We start from the raw sequence: 16,197 nt of genomic DNA on the forward strand, positions 1-16,197 counted from the left end.
AGTCCTGATCTCGAATGGGGGACCATTCTCATATAGAACAGTGCAACTGGCAGGGCGACTATCCAGTCGACCCCTTTCTCTTTACATATTTTGGCAAGGCGTGTTTTCAGTGTCTGGTTATGTCTTTCTACAAGGCCAGCTGCCTCGGGATGTCGGACGCAATGGAATTTCCACTGATATCCTAGCAGAAGTGAAACCTGCTTCATGAGCTCGGACGAGAATGGCTGTCCGTTATCTGAGTACACGATACGAGGAAAGCCGTACCGTGGGAAGAATTCTCGAACCAGCTGCCTGGCAGTGGTCGGGGCAGTGTAATCTGGGACTGGATATGCTTCGGTCCAACGGGAAAGTGCACAAACAACTACGAGGACATACTTGAATCCTCGACAACGGTCCATCTGGATATAATCCATCTGGAGGACTTCAAAAGGGTGATCGGGAGGATGAAATCCACCTTGCTCTACGGGGACGCTTTTACCTGGATTGAACTGACAACAGATCATGCAGGTACGCACTTTCTGTTTTGCGGCTGCTCGTAAATGTTTGTTGTACCAGAGATTCTGTAAACTGTCTAACATAGCTTTTTCTCCTAGGTGTGCTGGACTATGTGCTGTATTTATTATGACTTGAACCATAGAGTCGGGGAGAAACCATGTAGATTTTCCCTTCGTCATCCATCCCTGATCTGTCTGGATCCCTCCTAGTTCAGTCCATTTCTTCATTTCATCTGGAGTAGCATGTATCTGAATAGCTATTACATCTAGTGTGGGATCCCTAACTGTCATACAATGTTTCGGCACTATTGTCTTTGTCACATCAGTTGTCTGGGTGTGAGTCAATGCTGTATGTTTTGCTGTTTGGTCTGCCAGGTCGTTACCCTGGGAAATGGAATCTGAAACTTTAGTATGTGCTTTACACTTCATGATGGATATGCCTGAAGGCAGATGTATTGCTTCTAATAGTGCTTGAATGAGGGGACCGTGTTGGATCTTGGCACCGTGAGAGGTCAAGAAACCTCGTTCTTGCCATAACACTCCGAAGTCGTGTACGACTCCGAAAGCATAACGTGAATCTGTGTATATGTTAACATTTCTGTTCTTGGCTAGTATACAGGCTCGGGTCAGAGCGATGAGCTCTGCTGCTTGAGCGGACAGTGTATCAATACGATATGTTTCTTTGACTTCAGTTTCAGTGGTCACTGCATACACGGCCACTAATTCTCCTGTGTTTGTTCTCATACATGAACCATCCACGTAAAGTGTCAGATCTGGATTTGTCAGTGGAACATCTGTTAAGTCTCGTCGGGGCTTTGTTACTGCATTAATGATCTCTATACAATCATGCGGGGCTGAATTTGTCATAATCGAAGGTAACAATGTTGCAGGATTCAGAATGTTACAGCGTCTGATTTCTATGTGTGGCTGGAATAGCGTCAATTCATAACCTGTCAGTCGTGCTATAGTCAAGTGTTGAGTCTGGGTTCGGTTTAAAAGAACCTCTACAGAATGTGGAACTTGTACTGTTAATGGATGTCCTAATACGATTGAGTCACTCTGTCTGATTGCTAGGGCTGTCGCTGCAACTGATTTTAAGCACGCAGGGAGCGCCTGGGCTACTGAATCCAATGTACTTGAAAAATAAGCACAAGGCTTATGTGAACCTGCTTGATCTTGAGTGAGGACAGACAACGCTGTACCATCACGTTCTGTAACAAAAAGTGTAAAAGGTTTGCTGTAACATGGTGTCGCTAAAACTGGTGCTTGACATAAAGCTTTCTTTAATTCCTCAAAGGCCTGTGTATGTTCCTGAGTCCAAGGGAGGGCAGTCGAAGTCGCTGCTTCCTGTGTTGTCAACTGAATGAGTGGTTTAGCTAGAAATGCATATTGAGGAATCCATTGCCTGCAGTACGAGGTGAGGCCTATAAAGGCCCGCACTTCCTTTTGTGTCTGGGGTTGTGGCATATTTATAATTAACTGGATGCGGTCAGGTGTGAGCTGTCTCCCCACTTTGGACAGCAAGTGACCCAAGTACACAACTTGCTGAACACAGAATTGTAGCTTCGAAGGAGACACCTTGTGTCCATTGTCGGCCAGAAAATGTAAAACTGTCAGTGATGCTTGTTCACATTCGGGTTCACTTCGTGCGGTGATCAGCAGATCATCGACGTACTGTAGTAAGGCGGTATTAACTGGCATTTGGATACAATCAAGTTGTCTTTTCAGTGCTTGACTATAGATGCTGGGGCTTTCTGTGAATCCTTGAGGTGCGCATGAAAATTTGAAACTTCGTCCATTTAAACTGAATCCGAAGAGGTATTGGCTCTCTGGATCAATGGGTACACTGAAGAAGGCGTTCTTGAGGTCAATTACAGTAAAGAACGTTGCTTCTGAATCAATAGCAATCAATAGGGATGAGATGTCGGGAACCACAGGGTACTGTGGAACAATGCATTTATTCAGTTCTCGTAAATCAATCACCAGCCGATATACTGGCGGTGCATTGGGATCAGTACGTTTAAGAGTCGGAATGATAGGGGAATTACAGATATTGGAGTCGGTTTCTACGACCACTCCTTGGGCAATGAGCTCTTCAATGATTTCCAGTAAAGCCACTACAGCATCGGGTGGTAACTTGTATTGTCTTATTCGCGGCAAAACAATTACTGGTTTGAGTGTAACACGGTATGGTGTGATGTGCATGCAACCTACATCGGTTGGGCCTTGTGCCCACAGGTGTTTCGGTACATTTTTCAATCTGACATCAAACTCTCGTAATACATAGTGACCCTTAAAGTCACGCAGGAAAAGTCTAACTCCTTCCGGAGAACAACATATCACAGCTCCTAGAGCCTTCAATGTTTTGATACCTAACAAGTTTTCTGGACATGACTTCGTGAGTAACAAGTCTGTAACGCGTGATAATGGACCCACAGCTAGGGGGACTGGTTCCGATACCTCATTTACAATAGGCTGTCCTGAAAAACCAAGGGAAACATTCTGTGAGCCTGAGAGGGGTGCCCCTGGGACTTCATTATGGCTGATTGTTGTGCGGCTTGCCCCTGTGTCGATTAAAAACTTTCTGTCTTTTCCCAATACTTGACTGTGTACATAAGGACCCTCTTGATCTACAGGAATCTCAATAAGAGGCAAGCCAACCTCCCTCTCTAGGCTGTTTCATGTGTATCGCTGATAATCGGGATAATCAGATTGGGCATACTGGTTCATCTGTCGTGAAACTTGCTGTGTCGCGGCAATGGGCTGTGGCTGTGATGCAGCTGCGGTCTGTGCTGTATGTGGTGAAGCATGCATAGGTTGGGAATTCTGTGAAGTCTGTTGCTGGGCCTGGTCTTGTCTAGGCGGATGCGGTCTTTCTTTAGTTTTACCTGTTGCTATATTGTGTTTTAGGACTGGACATTCATGTACGTAGTGACCTGGCTGCTTGCAATAGTTGCATGTCCCTTTAACGGGGGCTGCTGCATTACCTGTCTGGGTTGTACCCTTTCTCTGGCCGTCGGCTGGAACCGACTGGGCCACTAACATTTTCATTTTCGTGTCTTTCATACGTCTCTGTTCGTGATCCTGTTCTTCTCTAATTCTGTTCTGGTGGTATTGTAACATTTGTAACATCTGGGATGGCGTATTTGCTTGACATGTACTTTCAACTTTATATACACGGTTCTTAACTGATGTCAGGGAATTCTCGACTAACTTTGTTACAAAAAGATGCGGGTACGACTCGCTACCTGGTTTTAGGCCACTATTAATAATAAAACATTTCTCGAATCTTGAATAGAAGTCACTGGTATCTTCATCGTGTTTCTGTTTACATGCTGAGATTGCGTCCCAGTCTTCCTTTTTAGTTGTCAATAATCTTGGCAAGACCTGTACTATTAAACCTGGTAATGCTTTAGCTTTATCCCCAAGGCCTAGCCCTGGGGTACGACCTTTTTCCTCGTCTTCTATTTCAGTCCATATAATCTTTTTATCTCCCACCTCCCATTCTTTTTCCTTGAGTTTCTCGTAGATGCCGGTGGGCAGCAGTACTTTTAACAATTTCATAATGTCTGTATACGTGTAATCTCCCATGAGTAACATGTCTTTAAGTTCTCGGTGAAAACCTGCAGGGTCTTTATCATGACAGGGTACTAGTTTCTTCATTTCTAACAATTCTAACTTTGTTAAAGGTGTGTACACAAACACACGTTCCAAGGCACGATTAGCATTCATAACTGGGTGTACTTCTCGTAAAGGATTCTGCCTGTCAAAATGCTCAAAATGACACATTTTTCTTTCTGGTGGCTGAGCTGAAACATATTGTGGGCCTAAGAAAGCGTTATATTTGCGTCGTTGTTCTAGAATTATTTGAATTAATCTGGTACTTAGGCCTCTCCATCTATTCATAAGTAGTGCTTCTAATGTATCAGGTAAGGGACCTGGATCAGAATGTTGTTGTCTGTATAACGTGATGAGATGCTGAATCATGTATACACCAGCTAATTTCTGCTCGTCTGGGGAAAGGTTCAGAAATGTCTGTGCTACTGTATCATCATTGTACGTGTTAGGGTTGTCAGCCCATAGTACTGCTGACCGGGCTAGTTCTTGTTCATCCATAGAATTGAGTACATGGTACCCCATTTGTTCTTGAAGAATTTGATCGGTTACCTGAAACAGATATTCAGGAGGACTTGGTTTTGATATGCCAGAGAGAAAAACTCTCTTGCTTTCTGGACGAATGCCTTTCCTAAGGTAATTTCCCTTACCTACATACGCTATCATTTCTTTAGTCGTTTCTGGTTCTTCAGGTTCGTCCTCCTCGGAGGAGTTGTCATTTTCTTTTTCCTTTTCTTGTTCTTTTCTGTGTATTTCTATTACTTCCTTTCTGATTTTCTTGTACATACTTGCTATACAATTCAGTTTATCATGCTTTCCGTCGGTTATATTTTGACCCCACTTGTTTAGTGCTTCCATTTCTTCCTGGTCTACCCCAGGCCTGTCTCGGTCTCTTATTAAGCAATTTATGAAAAAACGTAATACATATGCTTGAGTGTCAACTTTCTGGTGTGCCAGGGCCTCCTTAATACTTTCGGGATTTTCCCCAGTCTGAACAAAATGATATATTCTATCTAGGTGATCAGCCATCCCTGGGAATAACACTAGGTAATCTGTAGCTTGTCGCAAGCGTAGTGATGCTATCAACATTCTATCGTCTTTACCGGGTACTGGATCGTATCTGCAAATTGGAAGGGGTTCTTTGAGTATGTCGAGACGGGTTGATTGGGGTGTATGTTGCTTCAGCATGTCCCTTAAGTTGAATCTGTGTGTTGCTGGCGGGGTCTGGAGACCCCCTGTCGCACCTCCTGAGCCAGAGGCTTGAGCATTATTTCTCTGTGGAGTCTGTATGTGTACCTGAACTTGTCTCCTACTGGGATCAGACGCAGTCGGATTCGGTATATTAATCTTAGGTGTGGGAAGTGGTGGAGGTGGAGGAACAAGTGTAGCAGGCTGTCGGTCGGGTGAACCTTGTTGCGGCAATGGCGGGATATGGTCTTGAGGCGGGTTGCCACCTCCCTGTGATTTACTTTAGTCGGAACCAATGGTGGCGGCAGATTTTTCGGTATTTCCGAAGTGGCTTCAGGCAAACCCTCGGCCACTAAGTACATGCCATTTACAAGATTGTTTCGCATGCGGTCTACTTGTTCTGCTTTTACTCGGATCCCTTCATTAACTAATTCGTTTTCTCGGACTCTATCCGACTCTTCTCTATGTCTGTCTTCTTTACGGAGTGCTCTTTCAGCACGTTTATGTGATTCTTTACGCCAAAATTCTATGGCGTCTTTCTGAGATTGTCTGGCTTTCTTTTTCCATAGCGCTTCTTCTACCTTCATGATGCACTCGGCATCCCATGTTCCTGTAACGGGCCATCTGTGTCTCTCGTCTAGGTGCTTGGTATAATCGGACAATAAATCTAGATACAGTATGGCATCTAAGCCATGCTTATGGTACATAAAATTTCCAGGAGTGTCCCTAGGGGGGATAGGAATTTCTTCCTCTAACATCCCTTTCCTAGTTCCTATCTGTCTTAGTTTATTGAAAAACAGCATCTTGTTACTTAGTACTGGATACTCGATACTTGTTACTTACTCTGAACACAGCTAGTTACACAAAAACACAGTAATGTACATCAAACAGTCACTCATACCACGACATTAATCACATGAAAAACATTTTGAACATATATGACTACCTTGATACTAGATGTGCCGCTAAACAGCACAGATACACTGTCGAGAACAGTGCAAGAACTTGAATGCTTGATATACTGCTAAACAGTACAGATACACTGTCTAAAACAGTACAGACCGCGTTTGTGTACCCAAACCCGTCTTTACCGGATACATAATAATGCACCCGTCTAGATACGTCCCAGCAATGGTACTCACCGGGAAGCACGGAACAGAAAGCCTCGGAAAACTCGACTGGACTGGACTCGACTCGACTCGACACGTGGATACTTCGGAAACTGGTGGGCCTCTTGACACCTCGGACCTTGCTTCTTTCGACTAGGCTCTGGTCGGGATCCTCCGCACTCCTCACCGCCTCGTCTGGGTGCTGATCGCAGTCTCCGTCACCTCCGTGGGCCAGAGGGAGACACAGGAAATCCTGCGGGTACGCGTAATTGTCCGTCTTGACTTATGGCAGGGGGCAAAGGTTGCAACGCACCAACCGGCGCGTAAGGTGGGGGAGGGGTCCCTGTTCGGGCGCCAAAATAATGTGGTAAATATTTGATTTACCGTCCTAATTTCTATGCAGGTAAGTACTTAAACAAAAATAACTCAATCGGAAAGAAAGACGCAGAGTCCGTGGTGTTAGAGTTCTTAGGGGTTTTATTCCTTAAAAAGGAATGGTTCTGGTACCGGATATCGGGTTCCTGACACCACTGGGGTGCAGGAAGGGATAGAGCATACTTTATTGACAAGACATAACTTTTATACTTAAACCATATAATGAATACCAATACAGTAGGCGTAACAGCTGAGAGAAACAAGATAAAAACACACACGTGTTAGCAATACGTAATCAAAAAGGCGTGAACTAGGCGTGAACATAGAGGTGTGTGCTAGAAACGTCACATGTAAGTGTCACAAGTAGGTGGGTACATAGCAGAATTTTGCAATGTCAGCAGAAATCTGAGGTCTGGATGCGCGCGCGGCTGCATGACGTGTGATTGACGTGGGGCTGGAGGGTGCAGGGGACTTGACATTTACACTAGCGGAAAGAGACAGAAGTCTGGCATGTCAGATCAACTCGTACCTATATCATATCTGATATCTGATGTTTGGGAACCATATTATCTAGAGGGAAAGGTCTCTTGGGCAGAGGCTATTCTATACTGACTGTGAGTGCGTGTATAAGCGTCTACGTGTCTGCATGAGATGCGAGGGGGCATGGGCCTACCATGGTAACAGAAGCTATGAATTACTTGCACGGAGACAGTGAGGCCGGGCCCTTTGCTCTGCAGCTGGAAGGATGTTTACTTGAACTAGTAGGCAGGAATGTATGTTTGAGGAGCGGAGCAGATAATTCGAAGGTTGAATACAGTCTTGGCAGGCAGCAGGCTGAGCTAAGCGCCGTTAGCCGCGCAGGGAGTAAGGCAGAGGTCACGGGTACAGAGGCAGCCCAGGCTGAGGCGTTCAGAGTCAGAAGGCAGGAAAAGGCTCGATGGCAGAATTCAGGGCCTACTTCGCCAGAGCTGAAAAACATGTAAAGTACACCACAAAAAGACGTTGGCATGGCATACTTAGGAACGGAATATTCAACCCGTTCAGGGTGGATCTGAAAGAGGACATGTTAACGTTGGACGCAAATGTATTTGCGTCTTCATAGCTGGCACAGGAGGGAAGTTACATGCACTTTAAGCTCATACATGGAGACGGTGGGGTACACGTTAGGGAACATTTCTTGACCATAAAATTTATATTTCCTCAGTGGTGGACGCAGTGGTGGTGGACGCAGTGGTGGTGGACGCAGTGGTGGTGGAGGCGGTGGTGGTGGACGCGGTGGTGATGATAGATGTGGTAGTGGTGTACGTGGTGGTGGTGTACGTGGTGGTGGTAGTGGACGTGGTGGTGGACTTGGTGGTGGTGGATGTAGTGGTGGTGGACTTGGTGGTGGTGGATGTAGTGGTGGATGTGGTGGTTGACTTGGTGGTGGACGTGGTGGTGGTGGATGTAGTGGATGTGGTGGTGGTGGGAGGTAGATGTGGTGGTGGTGGTGGGAGGTAGACGTGGTGTTGGTGGACCTGGTAGTGGCCTCGTGGTGGACGTGGTGGTGGTGGTGGTGGACATGGTGTTGGTGGTGGACATGTGGTGGTGGCGTACGTGGTGGTGGATGTGGTGGACATGGTGGTGGTTGTGGAGGTGGGTGTGGTGGTGGTGGATGTGGATGTGGTGGTGGACGTGGTGGTGGTGGACATGGTGTTGGTGGATGTTGTGGTGGTGGACATGGTGGTAATGGACGTGGTGGTGGCGGGTGTGGTAGTATGGAGGGCTGAATACAAGAGGCAGTGAGAGAAGACAAATTATGAGTAAGGCGGTTTGCTGCCAGTTGCTGCTGCCACTCTCTGATCTCACTTGTCAACCATCCTCCATCTTTGTTATTCCACATGTGCACCATCTTCATATCAATGAATTTGAGGTTATTAAACTTTCTAACATACCACAACTCTAGACCATAAAATTGTGTAATTCCAAAAACCTGCACCACAATATGAATCACACTGGAAATGCAGAAAAACAAGAAGCCCGTAAACATGACAAACCCCAACAATAGCCCACTGGACCCTGCAGGGCTTTACGGCACATGTGGGATACAGGAAAAACATATTGGTTGGGTGGGGGAGAGGTGAACAGTAGGTTGCATTTTGGATTGGGCTGTAGTCCTCAGAGAAGCCAACTAGAACAGCTGCCCTGTGTGAGAGAGACACCACTTTCTTCAAGGTATGTACAAGATTTGCTTTTGAAGCAATACATCTCTGGTGTAACTATGTAAGCACGTGGATTATTGGAACATTTCAGAAATTAATTTAAAGAACATCCTGTAAAAACCATAGCTGTTTCATTCATAGTTTTGGGAAATAGTGCTGTAAAATGGATCACTTGGTAGTAGTTAACCAGTCAATTAAGCACTGAAAACACTCCCAAGTCGTTGGCCTTCTTTGCAAGATAGGGCTATGGAAGAGAAAGTAGGTGGTCAGGGAATAACAGTAAGTGTCGAGTAGCAACCAACTAACTTTTCTCAAATATTCCAGACTACCAGAACACTGTAACACTTCATTAAACTGAGAAACCCATCATTCCTGTTCAGCCTAGTCTGATGCCGTAATGGGGGAAATGAAAGCGTTATTAGCTATGATGGAACCATAAACTACATATACCCTACTGGATGCAGGAGAAGAAAAAAGAAACGAAGAAAGAGGGTACGAAGGACAGAAAGAAGGAAACAACCATGAAAAAGTGCTGACAAATAGACCAAACTGAGATCGATAAAGGAAAGATAAAAAAGGAAAGATGGAAGCAGAGAAAAAGAAACCGCAATTAGAGACCGCAAAAAGGCAAAATTGAAAGGAGAAAAAGGAAAAATGGTGATAAAGGAGAAGAGAAAGAAAAAAGGAAACTAAAAACAAAAGGGAAAGGAAGAGACAAAGGAAAAAGGAGGAGAGAATGGAAGAAAGGAGGAGAGAAAAGAAAGATGAGAAAAAGAAACACGGGAAGAAGAGAGAATAAAAGCAGGAAAGAGAAATAAAGAGGGAAGGAGAAGAAAGGAAAAAAGAAAAAAGGAGCGAGAAAGGAATGAAACCAGGAACAGTGCAGCTCTGAAAATAACCCTCTAAGTGTTTTAACACCGATCTTAATGAAAGAGAAGTTCACGAGAGGTAAAAAATGTTAAACGTGTGCTCTCTGCATTATCGTCTGCTCCATGCATGCAGGCAGACAGAGCGGTAAACATCTCACATGGCTTCCCATTGATATGGCGGCAGATTCAACCCAGAGGGTGCCTGGAACTCCGAGGCGGGTTTCAAGGAGCAGATAAAGACGTAAATGAGTGGAAAGAACGTCCCAGCGGCGACCAAAAAGAAAGCAAGAAAAGCCGCTTCCATGCAAAGAAAAGAACAACCATGAACAAGTATCACATGGGCGTATTTACAAGCCACTTGACCCCAATGTGTCAATTTTACTATGGGAAAAGTGAGGTACAAGCAATGCAAGAGGCTTGTAAATAAGTACCACAAAGTGCCATGAAGCAGTGCAGACCTGGGTTGAGAGTAGAGTTAGAGTGTCTTTGCTCTGAGCGTCTCAGTGCAGAGAAGGAGAGAAGTGAGCATCAACACCTGTGCCGTGACGTGGTTCAAATGTGAGTGCTAAATCCGAAGGTGAGTGAGTGCTAAATCCGTGTACACTCATTCGACCCATTCATTAACCAGAAATCGAACGGACTAGTTCACACAAGACACCGAATCACCGCTGCGCATGCTTCAACCTCTGGGTAATCCCGGTGTCAAAGGGTAACATTAAGGACCAATCGCACAGCGTATACTATGTGAGACAGAAAGATCTCAAGGCGCCTCCACAACACTTCATTGCTATCTTGATCAGTGCTGTCGAGTGTGGAGATGGCTTTCACATAAGGAGAGCAAGACACGACAACCCGCTGTTTGAACTGTGTCCAGTCAGCGAATAGGTTTTGTAACTGATGGCTGGTTCAGCCACTCCCCCTTTTGCAGGGCGAGCGGGACCATGCCATGATTCGAGTCGGAAGTCGCAAAATGATTACAATATAAAAAAAACAAGATATGCTTTGAAAGCACAGTTAGGTTTTTTGGAAGAAGGTTAAAGGAGCCAGTTCGGGAGAGAGACGGTTAGGAAAACAAGCTATCTCGACATTGCTGTGGCGGTGGGGGGGGGGGGGGCACATCCTTTGCAGTCTGATGCGGGGGCGGGGGAGCGGCAGCCTTTGAAGAGGTGACTTGGGCCTTGTTGCAATGTCATTTTTGTGTTTTATCTAGGGCTGTCCTGTTACTTTTCAGTAATTTTACAATGCTGTCGAACTCTGGAGTGGGAGGACTGGAGGAAGGAGGAGTAGGGTGATGCAGTCGAAGTAGAGATGGGGAGCATACGTGAAAGGAACAAGATATGCTTTGAAAGCCCAGTTAAGTTTTTTGGAAGAAGGCTAAAGGAGCCAACTCGGGAGAGAGAAGGTTAGGAATACAAGCTATCTAGGCATTGCTGTGGCCGAGGGAGCGCGAGCGCATTCCTTTGAAGTCTGATGCGGGGGGGAGCGGCAGCCTTTGAAGTCTGATGCCAGGCACAGACAAATGGTGGTGTGTGACGTGGCTGGCGTGCATGCGCCTGTCTCACATGAACTGTGGCTAATCCGCTGTTTTGGTAGACTGTTCTTTTGCCCTTACTATAATTTTATATATATATATATATATGGGTTATACTTACCTGTAAAGCAAATATTTTTTGTTGTAAAGGCATGCATGGTAAAGGCATATGTGTCATACTATATAAAACTCAAAATTAAAGAACAGTAAACAAAGCTGAAAGAGAGAAGAGACCATGAGAGAAATTGCTGAGCAAAGAAAACGTTGAATGAGTGGAAAGATAGGCTACTGGGGGGATAAAGACAAAGAGAAAAGACAAAACGTAGAGTAAGTAGAGGGAAAAGGAAGTTCCTGACAAAGAGAAGGGGGATGAGGCAGAAGGTGTCACGTTGCGGCATCTTGCCATTCCTGGGTGGCCGCTGAACACATACAGAAGACCGGGATCCTCACTTACGGGCCGAAGTCAAGTCCCGGTCTAGTCTTTCTTCGAACCACCTTCCTCTACTGAAGCGCTTCCGGGGGACACACAAACTCTGCGTTTCCCGCCGGCTCTGCGCTTCGGATTCTTGCCTGAATCCTGCTTCGGGCCTTGTACCTGACGGCGCTTGCACTTCAGGTAGGCTGTGGACGCTTGTTCCGCGCCCATTCTTTGTTCCGGTATTGCCGGAAAACGCCTTATGTCCCCGCGCAAAGACATAGAAATGCTGGGGCACCTTCTGGTTTCCTTTGTGTCAGCACAGGAGCGCTTGCAGCGGCATAACTTGGTCAACGCTGAGCGCTGTTGTTTGGCCTCTTTCCGCGCAGGAGCGCTTTATGTTTCATGAGAGCAGCGCTGGGGCTCTTTAGGTTATTTGTTTGGGTCAGCGCAGGAGCGCTATTTACTATTGTTTTGTGTCTGCGCAGTAGCACTATCTACTATTGTTTTGTGTCCACGCAGGAGCGCTATCTACTATTGTTTTGTGTCCACGCAGGAGCACTATTTACTATTATTTTGTGTCCGCGCAGGAGTGCTACATCTTGCATGACCGTTCAGCGCTGGAGCGCTATTTGTTCTTTGTCTGTGTCTGCGCAGGAGTGCTTGTGGTTGTTTCCTTTCATCGCGCAGGAGCGCTTGCCTTATTTTTCCTTCCTTCATCTGAGCACCTATGCTATCCTTGGTTAAGAGGACTTCATGAGCCCTGGTGAGTTTGCGGATAGGTGACTCTCTTCTGTATGTGTTTGGAGGTCTACTGGGGAAGCGGGAGGTGTGGTTCTCATTCTAATTGGGTCTATCTTGTCTCCCCAGTTGGTGCCCAAGATCCTACCCAAGATCTACTACCACAAGATTCTTTCCCGTTCCTTTTTTGGGCTCCCTTCCCTGGTTCCATCTCATCCCTGCAGAGTACATCTCTACGCACGGGGTCAGGTGGGTACAGGGGCGGTGGCTCTTGTCTCTGCGGAATCGCTTCACAAGCAAAGGTAAGCCTTGTGTGGTGCCCGACAGAAGGGTGGTGAGAAAATAGAAGAGCTTGAATGGGTGAGGAAATACAAGGAGTGACACAAAATGAAAGAGGATAGATGGTTGAGGGCAAAAAAATAGAGTAGGCTGAAGAAACATAAAAGGAATTGAAAGAGAAGAAGTGACAAGAATGTAGTGAAGAGGCAAGGAGAGATTAAAATGCCGAGAAAATCAAATAGTGTGGGGGAGACAACAGGTAGGGGAGTAAAAAGACTAAAGAAAACTGAAATAGATGTGAAAGAATGGGCGAAGAGAGGTGAAAAAAAGGGGGGGGGGCAAGATTATATCAGGCCTTTTCCCCAGGTCCTCCAATAGGCAGAGGTTACTGGACAACATTGTAGGCAGGTATTGCTTCTATTAACTGGTGCCCCAAGGTCTTGAGTACTGTTGCACTTCAGCTGTGTAGCCTAGGTTCCCTCCGTAAATTTGAATTTTCATGAGTAGCATGGGGACAGCAGCGGTGCGTCCATTGGGGCGTAGCCCCACTAAGCAAGCCCTGGACGCACCGTGGTTTCCGACTAAAGCAAATACATTAAATATAACAGCGCACGCAGCGCGACTGAGTGTCTGTCAATGCGGTCGGACTGGGAGTGCGCAGGGGGTGGGGGGGGCGGGGCTGCTGGCCTGCTGCAGCTGCTTGAGTGACAGTCTGCAGCAGGCCAGCACTGTGCGCATGATATCACCGTGCGGCGACTTGCCCGCGCATGCGCTGATGCCCTTAGGCATAGAGAAGAGGCCGGGGGTGCGGCTTCAGCCGGGCGGGTTCTAAAGGCTTCCCAGAGCGAGCAGTCCATGTGCCTTGCTAGCCAATCCTGGCGCTGCATGCAGCGCCAGGATTGGCTGGCCCAGTGTAGGCCAATCACTAATTGGCCTGCACTGGACCAGACCAATCCTGGCGCTGCATGCAGCGCCAGGATTGGCTAGCAAATCAGTGGAGGCACTCTGCAGAGAGTGGGGAGAGGAGCAGCATGGTCACCGAGTTTGCCCCCAAGATCAGCCCCACGCCGATGACCCCAGACCCGTACTACATCGGAGGGTAAGTGCTCAGATATACTGCGTCTGCCGGTGCTCCCGAGCGACCAACATAATATTGTTGCCGAGGGTGTGTTGCGCCTTTTGCTCACGCCGTGAACTCAGTGTTGAACGCCGGTGTGCGGCGGCTGCATGCTTCCTCCTTGAGAACGTGGTGCCACGAGAGCCTAGCAGTCTGCTGGAGCATGTTAAGTCGCGTTCTCTGACCTTCCGATGGCCCCACTTCCTGGTTACCTGTGCTGCCATGTGCATCCTGAAGGGGAATCGGGTGGCTTCCATCCGGCTGCAGCACTGCACGTTTGCTTGCACCCACATGAGAGGGCAGTTTATCATCACATGCGAAAGCCTTTCATCTTTGCCACAGGAACGTGAGTGACATTCAACAAGCGGCCACTACAGGCTTCAGACATAGATTGCATCAACACTGCTCGCCTAGCCAGGTTTATGGGTAATATTAAGGCTGCACACCAGGATAAGTACTACAACTGCAGGAATGAACAAGATGGATCGCCCACAACACAAACCCACATGTTCATGGGCAGTGGTAGCATAGGTGGAGTCCCCAGACCATCCTACACCAGCTCACCAGTGCCAGCTTTGCATTAAACAGTTGCATCTCTTGCTCAAAATAAGAACCCAAGTGCCGCCTCTATCATGGCCAGCATTCCTGCAATAGAACCTTTAGTAATAAAGGGAGCTCCCTCTGTGCAAGTGCACAAGTAAAGAAACTTGTTGGAAAGAGTGAAGTTATATTTCAAGGCAGTTGAGGTGCAGGAAGAAAGTAAAATGGGCCATGATCTTACATCTCAGGAGTAAAGCCTTATTTGGCCGAATGGCTCAATGTGCATCCTTTGAATAGACAAGGAGAGCGAGAGTGCTGTTCCTTCAAAATTGCCTCAGAAAAAGGCATTGGTAATTGGGGGATGAGTGCTCGATAAACACGGCCTAAAAAACAACATATTTTTACACTGTCTGTACTGAAGACATTTCTAAGGCTAGCAGGGTCACTCATGTTAAACGCTGCAAATAGGCGCCTTTAAGTGGTGGCTGCTGTTTAGGGTTGGTGGGTTTCAGCGCAGCCTCAACGCTGGCGCTTCACAGCCCGGAGGTATGATTAATGTCTGGAGCCGATGGGTTTTTGAAACGCTGTTAAAAAGTCTGAGCTTTCTTCACAGCCTGTACTAGCCTCACAGGTTCGCTCAGGCAGTCGGATGTCCTCATCTGTCGTGTTTGATATGGCCATCTGTTGGTCCAGGGCATGCCTCGACATCAAGGGGCACACTGAAGCTGTGGCCGCATCCTCGAGGAACTGTGGTTTAACAGGCGTGCAAGGCGAGAACCCGGTCTTAAAGACACTTTTGTGTAAGGTGCAGGCATGCTCTAATATTCTACACAATTCTGGCTTTCACTCCTTAGAAGTCAAACTCCTAAATCATTTTAAGATCAAATGAAAGCGGTATTTACAGCCCACTGGCACTGCCCCTGAGGTGCAAGTTAGTAAGGGTTAGTTCAGAATAGTTTTGGACAAGTCAGCTTTGAAATCTCCAGCTGACACCAAGGGCTGCTTCTCTTAGTCGCTGCTGATTTACAGATATGTGTCAACTATAACTGGAAAGTGTGTGAAGGAGGTACTCCAGTGTCGAAATATATTGACTCTGCCATACCTAAGGAAAATAAAATGCAATGTGGGGGGTGGGGGTGGATGTGTGTTTGGGAGGGGGGGTGGATGTATGGGAGGGGGGGTGGATGTATGTTTGGGTGGGGGTGGGGGGGTGGATGTGTGTTTGGGTGGGGGGGTTGATGTGTGTTTGGGTGGGGGGGGGGGTGGATGTGTGTTCCACATCCTGCAGCATGGCCACCGAGTTTGCCCCCAAGATCAGCCCCACGCTGATAACCCCAGACCCGCACTACATCCCAGGGTAAGTGCAGACACTCCGGGAAGTACTCACTTTCTGCCTACTTAACTTTATTTTACCGTGTTGTTTGTGTGTTTTGTAAAAAAAAAAGCCGCTCTGCTCGGTGAGTTTCAACGGCGGCGGGGACGTGTTTCCTTCCGGGTCAGATTCACTCGGTAAATCCCGGCAGGGGCCGTTGTTTACAGAATCTGTCAAACGGATACGATGTCACTTTTATGTAATTCATTGTAAGGTTTGTGAAGTTCACGCAGTGAATGTTACATTAATAGTACGGCTAGGTACTACGTGGGAATTTCGCTAGGTCTGTGCATTTTAATTAATGTTTTAGGCCAATGTAATTGTTGCACGCAGAAGTATTTAGAATTTTTG

The sequence above is a fragment of the Lissotriton vulgaris genome, chromosome 1_1 (assembly GCF_964263255.1).
Source record: "Lissotriton vulgaris chromosome 1_1, aLisVul1.2, whole genome shotgun sequence".
NCBI lineage: Eukaryota > Metazoa > Chordata > Amphibia > Caudata > Salamandridae > Lissotriton > Lissotriton vulgaris.